Source organism: Capra hircus (assembly GCF_001704415.2).
Source record: "Capra hircus breed San Clemente chromosome X unlocalized genomic scaffold, ASM170441v1, whole genome shotgun sequence".
Taxonomy (NCBI): domain Eukaryota; kingdom Metazoa; phylum Chordata; class Mammalia; order Artiodactyla; family Bovidae; genus Capra; species Capra hircus.
In genome coordinates this window covers 17,194,839-17,209,528 of record NW_017189516.1, presented here as the reverse complement: position 1 = coordinate 17,209,528, position 14,690 = coordinate 17,194,839, and the positions used below count along the sequence as shown (strand labels likewise).

The 14,690-nt window shown below is 35.6% G+C and overlaps 1 pseudogene; it reads left to right on the top strand.

Annotated features, from left to right (window-relative positions):
- Positions 1-495: 495 nt before the first annotated feature.
- LOC102173452 overlaps positions 496-14,690 on the top strand; it is a 90,698-nt pseudogene continuing 76,503 nt past the window's right edge.

Sequence of the window (14,690 nt, the reverse complement as noted above, 5' to 3'; positions counted from 1 at the left end):
TCTTACAATGTCAAAATTATATCTTAGCTGATCAAATCTTCACTTTGTTAGTTGGCTTTCCTTTGAGCTGGCTTGCTGTTCTAACAGTGTCTTCTATTCTAATAGACTTTATTCTCCTCACATTTTGAATCATGTCTGAAAATTATTTTCCAACTCATGTATGGACCACGGAATTTTTTGGTAGCCTGTACAGGGAATCGGAGTTTCTTCCCTCATCTTCTCGCCTCTCTTTTCTCATTGGGATCCTTTGCAAACAGGCAAGTGGCTATGATAGCAATGAGGAACTCTGGCAAGAGTTACCCTCTTGTATGTTCCAAAGACCCCATCACCCACTGTGCCCCAGTAGCTGCCACTCAAATGGATGAGGGTCTCTTTGACTCCTTTTCAATTGAATACTAGGCCAAACAATATTATGTGGGCACGGGTCAGGCATTTCAAAACCATTAGGCTGCCTGTCAAATGAAGACACCCATGAGAGGATAAATGTGTCACGAAATGAATCAGGCCATAAAGGCATCCACCTCCAGAAAGACAACTTCTGTGTTCTGTGTCAGGCACATAGTGTTTGAAGCAAAACATAGAGCCCATCATCCCCTGGCCTTCCTGATAGGATTGTAAGATGGATTCCTCAGCCTGTCTTCCCTGTCACTTTCACTTCTTTCCCTTTTGGTCTGTATTGATTTACAGGAGCCTAAGTGTTGTCTTTGAGCTATCCTGAAACAGGAATCTAAGTCCTTGTTCACAGAGCCCAAGAATGAACTTCACAAACACACAAATAGTCACAGTAGCAAGCAAATAGGATTTATTTTAGAGAAAAGAAAAGTACAAAGCTCTCATCATAGATACTGAGAGAGAGTAAAGTGTTTCCAAAAAGGTGGACTTACAGCAATTTTTATCCTTATTAGCACTGATCTGTACATTTTTGCTTGGCTCCTGTCCTTAAAATATGTAATTTCTAACCAATCAGTTTAAAGGTCAGGATGTTGAACTTAACATCTTTATGGCTTCTCTTGATCCTCAGATTAATTTGCCACCCTTTTTCATGGCTCCTGGCCAAATTACAATGGACAAGATGTATGGGTAAAGATTAATGATCATCAGTTGCTTTTATCTCAGGCATATGGAGCAGAAGTTAATTACTGCCCTTTCCTGGATTGCAGTGCTGATAATTTATCAGACCAAGGACGCATTCAAGGAATTTGGAACAAAGGGTATAGTTTCAGGTTAATGGAATGAGATATTTCTTGAAAGCAAGATCAAGGTCTCATAGTCCTACACTGACTGCTTAGCAATTTTTGCTTCAATCCTAAGAGTACTTTACCATGTTTCAGGAAATCAGCAAATTGTAAATCACATCATTGCTACCAGGAATCTCTGTCTCTGCCAGGATCACAAGATGCCTTAGCTGCACGGTTTACAGGGGTGTCACCTCTCACTTTCAGACTTGACTATTGGGACAGTTAGGCATTTTGTGCCATTAGTAGCATGGAGAGATCACTGGGACAAAAGGGACACTTTTCTTTCAGCCAGTGACTCTCAGCACTCCCATTCTATGACATGTAGGCTAAGAGTGGGTTCAGGTGCATTGCAGAAGCCTCTCTCAGACTCACCCCTTGGTTACATCTCAGGAATTGAAAAAGAAGTGACCCTGAAAAGCTCAGAAGGCCTGGCCCCAATAAAAACTCAGTTCAGTTCAGTCACTCAGTTGTGTCCAACTCTTTGTGACCCTATGCACTGCAGCACTCTAGGCTTCCCTGTCCGTCACCAACTCCTGGAGCTTACTCAAATACATGTCCATTGAGTTGGTGATGCCACTCAACCATCTCATCCTCTGTTTCCCCTTCTTCTCCTGCTTTCAATCTTTCCTATAGTCAGGGTCTTTTCCAATGAGTCAATTATTTGCATCAGGTGGCCAAAGTATTGGAGCTTCAGCTTCAGCATCAATGCTTCCAATGAGTATTCAGGACTGATTTCCTTTAGGATGGACTGGTTGGATCTCCTTGCAATCCAAGAGACTCTCAAGAGTCTTCTCCAACACCACAGTTCAAAAACATCAATTATTTGCCACTCAGTTTTCTTTATAGTCCAACTCTCATATCCATGACTACTTTAAAAACCATAGCTTTGACTAGACGGAACTTTGTTAGCAAACTAATGTCTCTGCTTTTTAATATGCTGTCTAGGTTGGTCATAGTTTTTCTTCCAAAGAGCAAATGTCTTTTAATGTCATGGCTGCAGTCACCATCTGCAGTGATTTTGGAGTCCAAAACTGCTTCCATTGTTTCCCTATCTATTTGCTATGAACTGATGGGACTGGATGCCATGATCTTAGTTTTCTGGATGTTGAGTTTTAATCCAAATTTTTCACTCTCCTTTTTCACTTTCATCAAGAGGCTCTTTAGTTCTTCTTCCTTTTCTGCCATAAAGGTGGTGTCATCTGCATATATGAGGTTATTGATACTTCTCCTTGCAATCTTGATTCCAGCTTGTGCTTCATCCAGCCCAGCATTTCTCATGATATACTCTGCATATAAGTTAAATAAGCAGGGTAACAATATACAACCTTGACATACTCCTTTCCCAATTTGGGACCTGTCTGTTGTTTCATGTCCAGTTCTAACTAACTGCTGCTTCTTGACCTGCATACATATACAAACTAGGGGACCAAAAAATTGGCCTCTGAATGGCACACAGATTATAGCACAATCCTTCAACTTTATCTCTTTTGTCAAAAGCAAGGAAAGGACACAGAGATTCCTCACATTCAGTCCTTCATAGCCCCTAGTCAGAATCCAGATTTGAGGCACTCTTAAGGCATGTGTTGCCTCCCTCTCCCCGACCCCCCTCTGTCTTGCTCTCCATCAGATTTCCTAGACAACCCCCATTTGACCTTTCCTATCCACCTTTTATCTCTATTGTCAGACAAGATTCTGAAGTTTCCTTTGATTTAGGACTTTCTCCTATATTCAAAATCCTGGGGGAATTAAAAAAAAAAACTATTTTAACATTAAAAATTCCCCTTCTAACTTCTGTCGCTTGGGGAGGGGACCAAGCTCCCCCCATTCTTGCAAGTTCCCTTATCCCTCCTGATTCTTCTTATCAAACAAAGACCCCACTTCCCCAGAAGGACAATCCAAGAATTATATCAGCTGATCTGTCCCTGATATGAGAGTCAATTTGAGCACTACTTGGTCTATATTTTAGCTATAAAGCTATGACTACAGAAAAGAAAGATGCCTTTCTTTGACACAGGATGGCCATGATATTTTTTAGACTTCAGAAAAAAAATGGTTAAATTGTTTTTGCTTTGTTTATTCTCAGAAACTACAAAATTTGTTCATTTTGTGCATGCGATTAAAAACAACTAACTTGTTATAAAAGCCTGCCTAGGGAGTAGCTGAAGTTAACTCTTACCAGGTCTTTGAAATACACATCTCACTTTGCCTGTGACCTCAGTCTTGGGCAAATTAGAACCTCAAGCCAAAAAAAAAAAAAAAAAGCTCAAAGAGAAATTTTAAATCTTCAGCAGAAAATTATGAGATCTCTGTCTGTCTCTCTGTCTGAAATTTATGTTGCAATGTGTGTCTTTGTTTTTGAATAATATTGCTGAGGTTAATTTTAAATGAGCTTTAATTTAATTGGCTTAAAAAAAGTAAGCACTTACAAATCAAACAATTACAAGATAAATTGACCTAAATAAATTTCAGGTTCACATGAACTAAGAAATGTTCAATAGTAATATCTAATATTAATGTTTGTCTGTTAATCTAATCAGTACATATGTTGAGTCATCAATATTGTGCCTAGGTTTAATGAAAGCTAAATTTTTCAACAAGGACAGTAACTCCAGTGAAGAAATATTTAAAGAAAGAAAGTGCAAATGGGATAACAGATTTTGGATAAACCCTATTAAGAATAATTATGCTTTAGGAATGTCTGTTTAAAATAGTCTCTCCAGATTGGGGTAACTTGAATTTCTAGGGTTGTGCTAAAATAAAATTATGGAAACTTATTAAATAACCAGGTCATTTCCAAATAAGATTTTGAAGCATAAACTACTGAACACTAACTTCCTCTTACAGAGAAACTAAAGAGATTTTAGACTATTGATGATTAATTGTGGTGCCATCCTGAGACATTATCTATAAAGAGATAAATGTTTTTAGAAAGCATCACTGGTATCTATGTTCACCAATGTACAGAATGCTAATATAAAGGAAAGTTCATGGTTGCTTAAGAAACGTAGGATGTTTTTAGTAAAAAAGTAATGAGAAATGAAATTACATTGTATTAAGGGAACGGAAAGTCGGTCTGACTTACAGGTGGCTGTTTTTAAATGAACAAAGTGATTTAAAGATATATATATTTATTTATTTATTTATGGAAAGTGGACAGAAAGAAGAGGTTCATGCATAATACAAGTTTTCTAGAGATATTGAACTGCCTTTAATAATGGATTTTAAGTGTTTTTACCTCTAAAGTTATCTGTTCTGTTTACCTTTGAAGTTTTCTGTTACTTTGGTTTAAGTGAACTGTTGTTTCACAGTAACATATATGATCCTGCCTGACTGTTGCAAATCCTTTTGATATTTCTGGCAAAACTTCCAAAATTAAATTATAATGAAGTTATTTTGACCTCTAACTGACTTTGGGGTGCTTCTGAGGGCATCTGAGACATACAAAAGTGAGTATTAAACTGTGTTCATTTGACATGTTAACTTATATGGGAATTATTATTGAAGGAGTGATAAATCTCCTCAGGTTGTATTGTATGGTTGACATTACTAATGTAGCTATCCTAAAATTATATGGAATTCATGAAGATCTGATATGTCCTGATAAAATGTTGTCAATTATAATTCTAGTTATATTAAAGTATTACATGCCATGAAAATGACCAGGTTGCTCTGTCAATTGTACTATAATCAGATTTTAAGCATGGTTTCACTCTGATGCCTTTGCAAGAATACTACTACTTCAAGATTTATGGAAAAGAACTTTCTAAGATTAGCCAGATAAACATAATTGGTTATTAACAGTAAGGTGATAGCAGACTGGAATTTGGTTTTCTCTCTCTGTTAACAGAACAAAGTTTTCTTAGAATGTTGCTTTTGATAATAGATTTTGAACCTCTTTGCCTTTAGGTGATTTACATTTGTTTTCAAAATATTTTGTTACTTTGGTAAAGTACATAAGTATTATTTACAATGATCTATGAAGATTATGGTACATATAGTTAAAGTTAATTCTGTTTCTACACAATTAACCCCTCATTATTAGATTATTGCTATCCTGATGTCCTTAAAACATGGCAATAACCTATTATTAAATTGGAGAATTTAAAATGGGTAAGCAATAGCTATAAATCAAACAGTCAGGACTATGGGACATCCAAGACAGCCACTTGGCTTTTCCCAGCTCCCTGAAACAACTCATTTTTATTTGATGGGATAAAGCCTTTCCTGGCTGCAGTGTAAATGCCCTCACAACGAAAAATATTTATGTTTCACTGAGAACATTAAATTTTAGTTTGTTACTCACTGCAATGGCACCCCACTCCAGTACTCTTGCCTGGAAAATCCCATGGGCGGAGGAGCGAGGTAGGCTGTAGTCCATGGGGTTGCTAAGAGTCGGACACGACTGAGCGACTTCACTTTTACTTTTCACTTTCATGCATTGGAGAAGGAAATGGCAAGCCACTCCAGGGTTCTTGCCTGGAGAATCCCAGGGACGGGGAAGCCTGGTGGGCTGCCGTCTATGGAGTCACACAGAGTCAGAAACGGCTGAAGCGACTTAGCAGCAGCAGCAGCAGCACTCACTTCTGAGATAGTTCCTTGTTGTTATATTTTTAAAAGTTTAGTTAAGTTGTTAAAAGGACACTTTGTTTCTAAAGCTTATATCAGTAGTCAGTCTTTGGATGAAGATCAGATGTTCCATGATCTACAACCAGGCAACTAACACTCAGCTAAGTCATTTAAGTAAGTCAAATGACCTGGGGATATACTGGGCTATACCTAATGATAGCTATTGACTCAAATTCTTACTTGTGATCTTACTAATAACTGCTTGCTATATTATTTTCTGTGTCACCTGTTTCAAAAAAAAATTGTTGTCTCTTAGATTACCAAGTATGTGACTGAGGCACTGATAAAATGATGGATATATAGAGTTCCATATGAGATCAACGATTTTAATAATGTAACTTTAGATATGGAAAAAAGCAACAAGAAGGCATATTTTCCTGAAGCAAGAGGCTAATAAGACAGGTATTGTCTGGAGTCTTTTGCTATTCGTGGGGCCTGGTCCAATAACAGTACATTTAGTGGCCTATCAGAGGAATCTTTCCCAGATCTGGAAAGAACATTCCCAGCACTGTGGGACACAATGTCCATGAAATGCCTCAAAATGATGATAAATCTATGACCCTGAAGGGGCTCTGCCAACTGGAAATTGACAATTGTCATCTGCCTCTGAAAGTGTGAAAATGAAAGTTAGTCACACAATCATGTTCGCCTCTTTGTGACACCATGGACTGTAACCCACCAGGCTCCTCTGTTCATGGAATTCTCCAGGCAAGAATACTGTAGTGGGATACCATTTCCTTCTTCAGGGAATCTTCCCAACCCAGGGATCAAATCTGGGTCTCCTGAATTGTAGGCAGATTCTTTACCAAGTGAACCACTAGGGATGCCCCTGTCATCTGCATCTACAAGAGTTAAATTATTACCATTGAAAGTTGCTGACCTTGAACAGCCCCTAAAAGGAGTTCATGGTAGAGAACAGTAACAAGGCACTGTGTGCTCAGGAAAAACCTGGCAGAACAGGCCTTCAGATAGATGTTTTCAGGTAAAGATTTTTATGAGTCCAAATTCTTGAATCTTCTAATACCTAGAGAAACACTAACATCATGGACCAGTGTCTGCTATTGTTTCTCCTGGATAGCCTTTCTTTTAAGGCACCTTGGTAGCTCTACTTTTATGCATCTTTAACCTTGTTTTTGTTTCTTCAAAAATACAGTAAATAAATCTCCAAATGGTAGTACAAGAATGGGAGGTGGGAGGAGGGTTCAGGATGGGGAACATGTATACACCTGTAGTGGATTCATGTTGATGTATGGCAAAACCAATACAATATTATAAAGCAATTAGCCTCCAATTAAAATAAATAAATTTATATTTTTTTTAAAAAAAAAGAATACACCCAGCCAACACTCAAATAAACTTCACCTGATCTGTGAACAAGGCCTGTCTTTCCCTGATTTTGACTTTTTATGGCCAAAAATTACCTGTCTGGTTGGGAGTAAATCCTGACAGCTTATGGAATTGAGCTTTTTTACAGTCTCTAAACATCTCTTTAACAATAGAACTAAACCTATGATGTGTTGTAGTATTTCAGAAATTCTTGGTCCTACAATTGGCCAACAGAAGCATAAAAGCATAGCCTCTTGCAAAGATGATTTTAATGTTTATTTCCCTGCCCATCCTAGATGTAGGGTCAGATGATCACTACGTTCCAATTCCATGTGTTATCTGTTCTTTGAAAAGAATATTTGTTACTTCATTTTACTAGAAATTATCTGGACTTTGATAACCACACCTGCTTACTGAGAGGCTATTACAAGGCTGTGAAGGAACTGCTTTGTGGGCCAAATTCTCACATTTGGAAACCCTGCTTACTGCAGCATTCAATCAACTACTCTGGGTGGACTGTTTTTCCTAAACCTACAACATTTTTTTAATAGCCCCTCAATTAGTAGAATATTCTGTTATTAATACTATTACAGTCAATAAGTTAATGGATATAGAGATTAATGTAAAAAAAATATACTTGTTACTCATGGTGACACTGCTTCTTCATTACATCACCTGCCACTCAGAAATGATTTTGCTACATCATTTAACCCCTTGCTTATTTCTTTGAATATCCTGTTTCTTTTGACCATTTGAAATTGTTATTTGTCTTATAGAATTAATAAGACTGATCATGCTATTTTGCCTTATTCCTATCTCTCCAACCTAAACAATCCTGAAGTCTACTGTTAGGGAAATTAAATGGAAGTAGTCTTGTTCAGGTTTCAGACACAAGAGAGCAGAACAGACCTCTGACTTTGCTTCTGACCTGCCTGGACACTGCCTTGACTACATGTCTGTTTGTGAGTGCACCTATTTGCTACCAGTAAGACTAGTGACAATATAGATAAGATAGGGAGTAAGTCTTGGAATTCTTGAACCCCTGGACGAGGTCTGGCCAACCATACCCAGGGGTCAACAAATTACACAACACACAAGATAAAAAAAGAAAAACATCATTGTAATAAAGATTAATGTGAATCTTAAGAGCTGCAATTTACTTGCAAACTAATAGTGATATAAGTTTGTGGCCGAGTATTATAAGCAGAAACCCCCCAAAAGACAAATTTTGGGATGAAGTCTCATCACGGAGTGAATGTACGGCCAGGGACCTTTTCCCAACTGGGACATCAGATTGCTGTTACATGAGACTTCCCAGGACTCTTTGAGTCTGGATGTTAGCCACCTCCAATTAGAAGATGTATGTAATCTCCTCTACTGTTTCTATTTCTTTTTTTCATTTATTGATTTTTGTATAATGAAAGTAATTTAGATAATTATTAAATATTGAAGATGTTTATTTGTGTATAGCAAATGGTTTCTTTTGTTAACAAGTCCTTTAAACATGAAATGGAAGTTAAAACTTTCAGCAAAACATCACCATATTAACAAACTAAAGAATAAAGACCATATGATCATCTCAATAGATGCAGAAAAAGCTTTTGACAAAATCCAACACCCATTTGTGATTAAAATTAAAAAAAAGAAAAAAACTCTCCAATAAATGGACATAAAGGGAGCCTACCTCAATAGAATAAAGACCGTATGTGACCAAACAATAGCAAGCATCACTCTCAATGGTGAAAATATGAGACAATTTCATCTAAGATCTGGAACAAGACAAGAATGTACTTTCTCACCACTATTATTCAACACTGTTTTGAAAATTCTAGCCATGACAATCAGAGAAGAAAAAGAAATAAAACAAATTCAAACTGTAAAAGAAGCAAGAAGCAAAACTGTCATTGTTTGCAGATGTCGTGATACTACACTTAGAAAACCTGGCAAATGCCAGCAGAAAACTACTAGAGTTAATCAATGAATTTGGTATAGGATATAAAATTAAAACACAAGAATCTTTTTTATTCATATACATTGACAACAAAATACTGGAAAGAGTAATAGAGAAAACAATCTTGTTTAACATCTCATATAACAGAATTAAATATCTGGGAATAAACCTATCTATATAGGTAAAAGTCGTACATGGAAAACTGTTAGATACTGATGAAAACAATTAAAGATGACACACAAGCAGATGGAGAGATATAACATGTTCTTGGATTGAAAAACTTGATAATGTGGAAACGACCATACTACCCAAATTTATCTGCAGATTCAATGCAATCTCTACCAAATCGCCAATGTTATTTTTCACAAGTTGAAACAAAAATATTTACAACTTGTATGGAAACAAAAAAGACATTGAATATAAAAAAGTGAAGCTAGAAGAATCAGGGTCCCTGACTTCAGACTATACTACAAACCTACAGTAAACAAGATGGTATGGTATTATTTAAAAAAAAGGATAAAATCCCAGAGGTAAGCCCACACATCCATGGGGCATCTAGTCTGCTACTAGAAATAATCCAAAAATACACAATTGAGAAAAGACAGCCTCTTCAATAAGTGGTACTAGGATACCTGGACAGCTGTATGTGGAAGAATGAAACTAAAACACTCCCTAACAACATATACAAAAATAAATTCAAAATGGATTTAAAACCTAAATGTAAGGCCACACACTACAAAACTCTTAGAGGCATACAAAGACAGAATATTCTGACATAAATTGAAGAAAAATCTTTCTTAACCCACTTCCTAGAGTAATGAAAACAAAAACAAATGTAAACAAATGGAACCTAATTAAACTTAAACCTTTTCCACAGCAATGGAAACCATAAACAAGATGAAAATACAACCCATAGAATGGGAGAAAATATTTGCAAAAGAAACAACTAACAAATGATTAATCTGCAAAATATATGAACAGTTAATGCAGTTCAATATAAAAACAATCATTGCAATTTAAAAAAAAAATGGCAGAAGACCTCAATAGAGACTTTTCCAAAGATAAAAAAAGGTGGCCAACAAACATAAAAAGATGTTCAACATCATGAATTATTAGAGAAATGCAAGTCAAAAATAAAATATCACCTCACATTGGTCGGAATGGACATCATTGAAAAATCTACAAATAATAAATGATGGAGAGGGTATTGAGAAAAGAGAAACATCTTATACTGCTGGTGGTAATGTAAATTTATACATCCACTATGGAGAACAGTATGCAGTTTCCTTAAAAAAAGAAAAAAATAAAACTAGAATTAAAACTACCTATGACCCAGCAATCTCACTCTTGAGCATATACTTGGAGAAAAAAAAAAAAAAAAACAGAATATGGCAGCAACTTAAATGCCCATCAACAGAGGAATGAATAAGAAGATTTGGTACATATATATAGTGCAATATTACTCAGCCATAAAAGGGAATGAAATCGTGTATTTTGCATAGACCTGGATAGACATTGAGACTGTCATACAGAGTAAAACAAGTAAGAAAGAGAAAAATAAATATTGTATAATATCACTTATATGTGAAATCTAGAAAAGTGATACAGATGAACTTATTTGCAAAGCAGAAATAGAAACAGAGACATAGAGAATGGACATATAGATACCAGGTAGGGAGGGAGAAGGTGGATGGGATGAATAGGAGATAGGGATTTACATATATAACCTATTATATATAAAAAATAACTAACTTGATGATCTGTAGTGACCTAAATAGGAAGGAAATCCAAAAAAGGAGAAGATGTATGTATACATAGATCTGATTCACTTTGCTATACAGGAGAAACTAACACAATATTGTAAAGCAATTATATGCCAAATAAAGTTAATTTTAAAAACAGAAAAAAGGAAACGGAAAAACAAGGTTTAAGTGGGGAAAAAAATCTTTTCAATAAATAGTTTTGAGAAAACTGTGCATTCACGTGCACAAGAATGGCACCAGACCACAATTTGACTCTATATACAGCTCAAAATATATTAATAACTTGGATGTAAGACATAAAACCATAAAACTCCTAGAATAAAACATAGGCTGTATGTTGTTTTACATTTTTCTTAGCAATATTTTTCTGGATATATCTCTGTAGGCAAGGCAAAATCAATGGATAGGACCACATCAAAATAAAAAGCTTTTTCACAGCTAAGGAAACCATCAGCAAAACAAAAAGACAACTTTCCTAATGGGAGAAGATATTTGCAAGTAATATATCTACTAAGTTGTTAATAGCTAAAATATATAAAAATTCCTAACAGCAAAAAAGGAAACAACCTGATTTAAAATGGGCAGAAGAGCTGAAAGTGTTCCAAGAAAACGTGCAGATGGCCAAGAGATCTTTAAAAAGGTGCCCAACATTATTTACCATCAAGGAAATGCAGATCACAACCACAATGAGATAATACCTCATGCTGATGGGTATTATAAAAAAGGCACTTGCTGTTATTTCTATAACATGAGTTGGTGAGGATGTGGAGATTACCACTCTTGCTGGAATGCAAATTGTTTTAGTCACTGTAGAAACAAAATGAATAAATCTCAAAATATTAAGAACAAGGCCATTGTATAATTCAGTTTTTCCACTTTGGGGTACTTATCTGAAGAAACAAAAACACTAGTTCAAAAAGAAATATGCACCTCTATGTTCATTGTAGCACTCAAGTCAAGATAAGGAAACAAACTAAATGTCCATCAACAGATCAATGGATAAAGAAGATATGGGGTGTATATACAATGAAATACTTTGTTGTTGTATAGTCACTAAGTAAGTCATGTCTGACTCTTGTAACCTTATTGACTGTCACCCACCAGTTGCCTCTGTCCATGGGGTTTCCCAGGCAACAATATTGGAATGGGTTGCCATTTCCTTCTCCAGGGAATCTTCCTTACCCAGAGATCAAACCCAAGTATCCTGCATTGGCATGCAAATTTTTTACCACTGAGACACTACGGAAGCCCATAAATAGATGAATCTTGCCATTTGCAACAAAACAGATAAACCATGAAGACATTATGCTGAAGTGAAGTAAGTCAGACAAAGACAAATTCTGTATAATTTCAATTGCATGTGGATTTTTAAAACAAATACAAAAAAAAAAAAAACCTTAACCAAACAGAAGCAAACCCATTGATAAAGAAAAGAGAATGGATAGCAATTTAACTTTTATTGGTAGCATCTTATAGTGAATATAGAAATTAAAATATAATGTACATATGAAACATACAATGTTTTAAACCACTACTGCTCTGTGTGTGCATGTTAAGTCACTTCAGTCATGTGAACCCTACTGTGCAACCCTACGGACTGTAGCCTGCCAGAGTCCTCTATCCATTGGATTCTCCAGACAAGAGTATTGGATTGGGTTGACATTTCCTCCTTCAGGGGATTTTCCTGGCCCAGGCTGAATCTCTTATGTCTTCTGCATTGGCAGGTAGGTTCTCTGGGAAGCCCATTATTGCAGTGATTTTTAATTTAAAAATTAAAAGAACAGGAAGAAACTTTTGGAGAGAATGGATATGTTTACTTTATAGAATGTGCTGGTGATTTCGTGAGTATATTCTTATCTTCATGTTTATTAAACTGTATACATTTAATAAATACAGACTCTTTGTACATCACTACTATTCAAAGTGGTTTTAAAAACTTTAAATGAATCTCCCAACTTTAGAAACTTTATGTTGCCACCTTTGTTGGTGTTGTTGTTGTAATTACAACTTAGCAAGCAACTTTTAATAATATAGAAAAGCATAAATAGCCAAATAATGCAACTATATCATCTTGGGGAAAAACATGGATGGTTTTGTTTCTTACTATAAGGCAAGTAGGATCATACTCAGATGGTTTCAAAATAAACAGCTGCCTCTTGAGCAAAACAAGTAAAAAGGGAAAATGATGTCTCGCAATCTTGGGCTTTTTGTGTTAAATATATATTCCTAACATATATCCCTTCAACTGCTGTACATTATTATTGAAGCTTAGGCCATACCCTTGTTTATTTAACTTGTTTTATTTTATATTGCATATAGTTGATTTACTATATTGTGTTAGTTTCTGGTGTACTGCTAGGTGATTCAATTATACATATATCCATTCTTTTTCAGCTTCTTTTACCATATAAGTTATTACAGAATACTGAATAGAGTTCCCTGTGCTGCTTCGTAATGGCTGAGTAAGTTTCCATTGTATATCTGTACCACATCTTTTTTTAATCCATTCACCTGTCAATGGATATTTAGATTCCTTCCATTTCTTGGTTGTTTTAAACAGTATTGCACCATCATTGTAGTTTTGGTTTTCATTTCTATAATAACTAGCAGTGTTGACAATTTTTTCATGTAGTTTTTCACCATCTGTACATCTTCATTGGAGAAATGCCTGTTTAGATCTTCTGCCCATTTTTTGACTGGGTCATTTTTTTTTTTAATTGCTTTGCATGAGCTGCTTGTATGTTTGGAGATTAATCCCTTGTGAGTTGCATCTTTTGCAATTATTTTCTCTCATTGTGTAGGTTGTCGTTTTGTTTTGTTTGCCATTTCCTTTGCTATAAAAGGCTGTAAATTTAATTAGGTCCTAATTTTTTTATTCTAGTTTCTTTTTTTTTTTTTACTTTATTTTACTTTACAATACTATATTGGTTTTGCCATGCATCAACATGAATCCGCCACGGGTGTACACGTGTTCCCAATCCTGAACCCCCCTCCCACCTCCCTTCTCATACTATCTCTCTGGGTCATCCCAGTGGACCAGCCCCAAGCATCCTGTATCCTGCATCAAACCGAGACTGGCGATTCGTTTCTTATATAATATTATACATGTTTCAATGCCATTCTCCCAAATCATCCCACCCTCTCCCTCTCTCACAGAGTCCAAAAGACTGTTCTATACATCTGTCTCTTTTGCTGTCTTGCATACAGGGTTATCATTACCATCTTTCTAAATTCCATATGTATGTGTTGGTATACTGTATTGGTGTTTTTCTTTCTGGTTTACTTCACTCTGTATAATTGGCTCCAGTTTCATCCACCTCATTAGAACTGATTCAAATGTATTCTTTTTAATGGCTGAATAATACTCCATTGTGTATATGTACAACAGCTTTCTTACATTTTCAATATTCTAGGAGGTGGATCCAAAAAGATATTGTTGCAATTTATATCAATTAGTGTTCTACTTAAGTTTTTAGTTTTATAGCAAGAGGCCTCACATTTAAATCTTTAATCCATTCTGAGATTTTTATTTATTTTCTTTTTTTGGTATATGATGCTAGAGAATGCTCTCATTTCATTCTTTTACCTGTAGCTGTCCAGTTTTCCCAGCATTACTTATGAAGAAACTTTCTTTTCTCTACTGTATATTTTTCATCCTTTGTTGTAGACTAATTGACTATAGTTGGTGCATGCATTGATTTCTGGGCTTTCTATCTTGTTTCACTGATATATGTTTCTGTTTTTGTACCAGTACTATACACTTCTGCACTCTACCTAGCTCAACTA